Below are 7,287 nucleotides of genomic sequence, written 5' to 3' on the forward strand. Positions count from 1 at the left end.
CCTTCAGGTTGAAAAAAGCAGCGCACCCAGTCACCCGCCGCCAGCCCAATTAGCGCGCCCCCGTACCTCAGCTTTTCAGCGCTTGTGCACGACTCAATGCTCTTTTCTCTTTCCTTCTAGTTGTAGAACTTCCACTCAGCCAGCTTTCCCGTGGTTCTGGGTGATAGACATTTTGTCTTTTAGTTGTAGTTTTGAAATTGTTGTGCGAGGCAGCAGTTTAGGTGTTTACCTATGCCGTCATCTTGGTTTGGATCAGGAGCTTGAAATTCTTAATAACTTTACCTTTTTTTTAAAAAAAAAAATACTCACTTGAGGATATAGTTATTGATTTGAGAGAGAGAGAAACATCAAGGTGAGAAAGAAACATCAATGTGAGAGAGAAACATCAATCGGTTGCCTCAAATCGAGTATGTGCCCTGACCCGGGAATCGAACCAGCAACCTAGGTAAGTGCCCTGACAAGGAATCAAACCCACAGCCTTTGTGTACGGGGCAATGCTCCAATCGGCTGAGCCACCCAGCCAGGGCTTACCACAACAGGTCAAGAGAGAAACTCTATGGAAGAAATAAAAAAGCAAATATGCTATTTCCAAGTAAAGTCACATCCACAGCTACTGGGGGTTAGGACTTCAATATTTGGGGTTGGGGGGGCGGTACCGTTCAGCTCCTAACAGGCCCCCAGTAAAAACCTTGGACACCAAGGCCCCGGTGAGCTTCCTCAGGCAGCAATCCTGGTACATGTTGTCACACACACCGACGCTGGGTGTATTAGTCAGCTTTGCGCTGCCCTAAAACACCACAGATTGGGGCGGAGAAGGGAGTTAAACAACAGAAATTTATTTTCTCACAGTTCTGGAGGCTGCGAAGTCCAAGGTCAAGGATCAAGGGGCCACCAGGTGGGAGCCGGCTTCCTGGCTTGCATACGGCCACCTTCTTGCTCCTCAGAGAGAACACTGGTATCTCTATTTATTTATTTATAAATATTTCAACCCACTCTTTTTTGAAAATTATTTTTTTTAAATATATTTTATTGATATTTTACAGAGAGAAAGGGAGAGGGATAGAGAGCTAGAAACATCGATGAGAGAGAAACATCGATCAGCTGCCTCCTGCACACCTCCCACTGGGGATGTGCCTGCAACCAAGGTACATGCCCTTGACCGGAATCAAACCCGGGACCCTTCAGTCCGCAGGCCGACGCTCTATCCACTGAGCCAAACCGGTTTCAGCTGAAAATTATTTTTAAAATATTTTATTGATTTTAGAGAGGAAGAGAGAGAGAGAGAGAGAGAGAGAGAGAGAGAGAGAGAGAGAGAGAAACATCAATGTGAGAGAGAAACATTGATCAGTTGCCTCCCTTACACACCCCTACCAGGGATGGAACTCACAACCCATGCATGTGCCCTTGACCGGCAATCGAACCGGCAACCTTACACTGGATGATGCTCAACCAAGTGAGTCACATTGACCAGAAATTTTTTTTTTTAATTATGATTTGAGGAAGAGGAAGAGAAAGAGAAACATTGATTTGTTATTCCACTTATGTATGCATTCACTGGTTGATTTTTGTATGTGCCCTGACTGGGATAGAACCTTCGACTTCCATATATTGGGAAGATGCTCTAATCAACTGAGCTACTTGGCCAGGGCTGGTGTCTCTTCTTCTTTTTCTTCTTCTTCTTTTTTAAAAATATACTTTTATTGATTTCAGAGAGGAAGAGAGAGATAGAAACATCAATGATGAGAGGGAATCATTGGTCGACTGTCTCCTGCACGCCCCCTACTGAGGATTGAGCCCACAACCTGGGCATGGGCCTTTGACTGGAATTGAACCCGGGACCCTTCAGCCTGCAGGCCAATGCTTTATATCCACTGAGCCAAACCAGCTAGGGCTGGTGTCTCTTCTTATAAGGACACTAATCTTGCCCTGGCCAGTGTCACTTAGTGCAGTGGTTCTCAACCTTCTTAATGCCGCGACCCTTTAATACAGTTCCTCATGTTGTGGTGACCCCCAAACATAAAATTATTTTTTCGTTGCTACTTCATAACTGTAATTTTGCTACTGTTGTGAATCGTAATGTAAATATCTGTGTTTTCCGATGGTCTTAGGCGACCCTGCTAGCGGTTCTCACAACCCACAGGTTGAGAGCCGCTGCTGTAGAGCCTAAATGGTCCCAGCTGGTACCACAGGGACACCACCCAGCATCAGCAGTGCCAACCTGTGGCCTGTCCACCCAAGGTCATTGCATCCCCTGCCTGTCCCTCCCCTTGCCTTTGCTCCTGTATTGTCCACTGTCCAGCCTGAAGAGGGGCCTAGGGGAGCAGCCTGTGTAAAGAGGGGACTCCGGGACCTGTTTTTGACCCAGACACTCTGTTTTGAGTCAGTTTTTCAATTTCTGCAGAATTGCCAAACAGGTTCCTAAGGCAGCCCTTCTCTCAAAGCAAGTAATCTATTCACCGTTTTTCCAATAGAGGGCCAGAAAGGATGGGGGTGAGGAGGTCAGCCACTGGCAGACACGGAGTCACCCAAAGTCAGGAAGTGTCCAGCAGAAGAGAGAAACCCTACCCTTTCTCTTCTGCAGGAGGCACCACTGCCCCTGGGTCTCCTTGGCCTGAAAACCAGGTGTGTGTGTGTGTGTGTGTGTGTGTGTGTGTGTGTGTGTGTGTCTTTGTACCTGTGCCTCTGCCTGCAGGTGTGCATGTCTGTGTCTCTGGGTGTGTATTTTTTTAATCCTCACCCGAGGATATTTTTCCATTAATTTCCAGAGTAAGAAGGGAGGGAGGAGGGGGAGAGAGAGAGAAACATCGATGTGAGAGAGACACATCAATTGGTTGCCTCCCACATGCGCCCCTACTGGGGCTGGGGAACCTGCAACTGAGGTACGTGCCCTTGACTGGGAATCCCACACGGGACCCTTGAGTCCACAGGCCGACGCGCTAGCAACTGAACAAAACGGACCAGGGCTCTGAGTGTGTATTTTGTTTTGTTTTGTTTTAATTTTCCCTTTTTGACCTTTCATTTCTTTTTAAGGCATCATTGGCTGTATTTATTTGCTCTTGTGTTCCTTTCCTTGAACTCTACAGTTTTTATTGATTTCAGAGAGGAAGGGAGAGGGAGAGATAGAAACATCAATGAGAGAGAATCATTGATCGGCTGCCTCCTGCACGCCCCCTACTGGGGATCGAGCCCGCAACCCAGGCATAGGCCCTTGACCGGAATCGAACCAGGGACCCTTCAATCCTCAGGCCGACACTCTATCCACTGAGCCACACCGACTAGGGCTGAACTCCACATTTTTTAGTTTTTGTGTTTTGTTAATCCTCACCCAAAGATATTTTCCCCATTGATTTGTAAAGAGAGTGGGAGAGGAAGAGAGACAGAGAGAAATATCAATGTGAGAGAGACACATCGATTGGTTGCCTCCCCCACGGGCCAGGGCTGGGATGGGGCCTGCAACCTAGGTACGTGCCCTTGACCAGAATGGAACCTAGGACCCTTCAGTCCTTGGGCCGACGCTCTACCCACTGAGTCAAACCGGCTAGTGCAGTGGTTGGCAAACCGCGGCTTGCGAGCCACATGTGGCTCTTTGGCCCCTTGAGTGTGGCTCTTCCACAAAATACCACGGCCTGGGCGAGTCTATTTTGAAGAAGTGGCATTAGAAGAAGTTTAAGTTTAAAAAATTTGGCTCTCAGAAGAAATTTCAATCGTTGTACTGTTGATATTTGGTCTGTTGGCTAATGAGTTTGCCGACCACTGGGCTAGTGTGTACTGAGTGTGTATTTTGTACCTGCATGTCCATGTGCTGTGTGCACGTGTGGTAGGCATTCGAAATCAGCCTCATGGGCTAATACTGAGCGGGACCGTGGTATCTTGGGTACCACATGGAGGAGTTGGGTCGTTTTTCTGGAGCAGGAGCCATTAGTGTCTATGCAGGAGGATTGGGCTTTGATAATGAAAACCTGAGTGGGCCCCGCCCACCCGTAGGAGACCTGGAGCGGCTGTCTCGGCCTCCGGCTCATTCTGCAGAGGCCGATTTCTTCCAGATGTAGAAGGGCTCTCCCTGCGCCCGATCTGTGTCCCCCGCCCATCAGGCTGGCCTGGGCCCAGGAGGGCTGAATCCCGTGCCCCTCACAGCCCTCAAACCCCGGCATCCTGGAGCCGTCCCAGGTGGAGCTGGGGCCTGAAGGTGAATTCACCCGTGGAGCTCAGGTACGGGAGCTGGGCCTGCAGGTGGCAAGGCGGCAGGTGAGTTCCCCAGACTCCTGCCTGGGTCTTGGCTGTGATCCTGGGGGCTGAGGGACTCGGGGGTTGGGGGTGGGCGTGGGAGGGGTTCCGACCAAGTGCAGGGACAGACCTCTAGGGCCATCATGACGTGACACTGCCCAGGGAGAGACGAGGATGTGGTGAGGGATGGGGCTGAGAGTGTTTCTTTCTCTCTCCTCCCACAGACAGAATCGAAGAAAACGCCAGCCAGGCCCGCATGGCTCAGTGGTTGAGCGTAGAGACCTATGAACCAGGAAGTCACAATTCAATTCCGGGTCCGGGCACAGGCCTGGGTTGCAGGCTCCATTCCCAGCCGATCAATGATTCTCTCTCATCATTGATGTTTTATCTCTCTCTCTCTCCTTCTCCCTTCCTCTCAGAAATCAATAATAGCCAAAACCGGTTTGGCTCAGTGGATAGAGCGTCAGCCTGCGGACTGAAAGGTCCCAGGTTCGATTCCGGTCAAGGGCACGTAACTTGGTTGCGGGCACATCCCCAATAGGAGGTGTGCAAGAGGCAGCTGATCAATGTTTCTCTCTCATCGATGTTTCTAACTCTCTATCCCTCTTCCTTCCTCTCTGTAAAAAATCAATAAAAAATATATTTAAAAAAAAAGAGAAATCAATAATAAACATATACTTAAAAAAAAGAAAGAAAACGCCAGATTTTGGGTGGAGGATTCAAGAAGACAGTGCATGTGAGGCTATGTAATGACCCCCCTCCCCCCGCCCGCCCCAAAGATGCCCACGTCCTAATCACGGGTACTATGTTACCTTGCGTGGCCAGAGGGCTTTGCAGATGTGATTATGTATGTTAAGGAGCTGGGGGTGGAGAGGATCCCGGGGGACCCTAACTGTCACGAGTTGATAAGAAGGAGGCAGATGCGACTACAGAAGGGGAAGGGTCTGTCCCGGTAGGAGAGATTGCAGTAGCACAGTCACCAGACACTGATAAAGCAGGAACGATTCTCCCAGGACCTCTAGGGGGAACCAACCCTGCCCACACCTTGATTTTACCCCATGAGACTCAGTTTGGACTCCTGAACGCCCCCCGCCTCGCCGGAAGGGTAACAGAACACATTTGTGTTGTTTTAAGCCACCAAGTTTAAATGTACACCCTTGGGCGGCTCTAGGGCAGAATCCATACCACGCCCTACGAAGTGCTTTATGAATATTAACTCATTTAATGCTCAGGACAGCCGTAGGAAATAGGTGCTGCTGTTCCCATTTTATCGCAGAGGAAACAGGCACAGAGAGGCTAAGCCAGCTGCCCCAGGTCACACAGCGGGGTGGGGGCCTGGAGGAGGGATTCCGCCGCGTCTGTCCCGCCCACACCAGGCGGGCGGGGAGGCCTCTCTGTACTGAAGAGATCGTGGATTTGGGGGCCTGTCTGCCCTCCCCACCGGGATGTGAGCTCTGAGAGCGGGACTTCCTGGGACGCACAGAGGCATTTAAAGAACCCGCGGAATGAAGAAGGGATGAATGGATCCCAGAGTGACCACACCCCTTTGACCGGAGTCCTGCTGCCGCGCTTTGCTCGCGGGCTAAATTCGTGGTCAGGACTTCTAGTCCCTGTAAACTGGATCCTGGGGCGACGAGGGACCAGGAAACCACCGCCTCAGACAGAGAGGATCCAGCAGAACCCGCTCACGGCGGAGCACGGGCGCCACCAGGCGGCGAAGTGTAAGACACCGCGGCCCGGAGACCCGAAATGTTTGCTTTAGGACAAAGGGAGTTGCTATCCAGGGTGCAAGGCAGGAGGGGTGGGGGACGGGGCGGGGAGGAGCTTCGAGGGGGCCCTTGACCCGTGGCTTCCAAACTTTCCTGATGCACAGTCAGAAATCATTTCACATCAACATAGTTTCACGAAATACCACCCTATCCTGCGTGTTTTTTATTCTATTCTATTCCTACTGGAGGCCCGATGCACAAAAATCCCCGTTCCTGGCGGTTGCCGCATCCCTGGGCTTGTGGCCGTATCACTCCAATCTCTGCCGCCCCCTTCATGTGGCCCTCTCCTTCTCTGTGTTCCTTCTCTCTCTCATAAGGACCCTTGTCATTCAACTTAGAGCTCCTATCTGCCTTTTTCCGAATAGGGCCACATTTATAGATTCTGGGAGTTAGGGTTGTGGACAGATCTTCTGAGGGGCCACCAACCCACTACAGACCCCGAGGGCTAAAGGATCAAGGGTGACCAAGAGTCACACTCATCCCCCCCACCCCCCCCACGCCCGTTCATGGAATTGCAAGCGTCAACCAACTAATTGGGGCGGGGCGATGGGAAGTAACTGTTTAATGGCAGGGGTTCATTGGGGGTGGGGGTGGAAACGTCCTGGAACTAGAGAGGTGATGGTTGCACAACATTGCAAATGCACTGGATGCCACTGCATTGTTCACCTTCACAGTGGTTCTTCATCCAAAGCTAACAAAGCTTCCTTCCGCATGAACTGGGATAACGCGTGGTTAAGTGCTTAAAATAGCGCTAGGGACATGGTAAACCCTCAGTAGCTATAGGCTGCCAGCCCATCTCCCACTTACTCCCAATGACCTGGGCGGCTTTAACCAGACAAGGGGGTTCCTCCCCATGGGGAACCCCACAACTCTTGCTGCAGCTGCCCCGCCCTTCGCGTTTTGGTGTCACCTTTTTTAGTGTGTGTGACGACCATGGGGAGCCAGCACCTTTGGCGATCCTTGCTTTTGCCAAGTAATTGGTGTTCTGAATCTAAAAGGGGTGCTGTATCATTTTTTAAAAATTTTATTGATTTCCGAGAGGAAGAGAGAGGGAGAGAGAGAGACAGAAACATCAGCGATGAGAGAATCATTGATTGGCTGCCTCCTGCACACCCCCTACTGGGGATCCAGCCTGAAACCCAGGCATGTGCCCTTGACCGGAATCGAACCCGGGACCTTTCAGTCCACAGGCCAACGCTCTATCCACTGAGCCAAACCGGCTAGGGCTGTTGTATCACTATCAGTTCAGTGAGTCCCGTCATGGCCTTGGCTGTGTACCAAGTATGTGGTCCTG

This window comes from Plecotus auritus, assembly GCF_963455305.1.
Source record: "Plecotus auritus genome assembly, chromosome: 10".
NCBI classification, from domain to species: Eukaryota; Metazoa; Chordata; class Mammalia; order Chiroptera; family Vespertilionidae; genus Plecotus; species Plecotus auritus.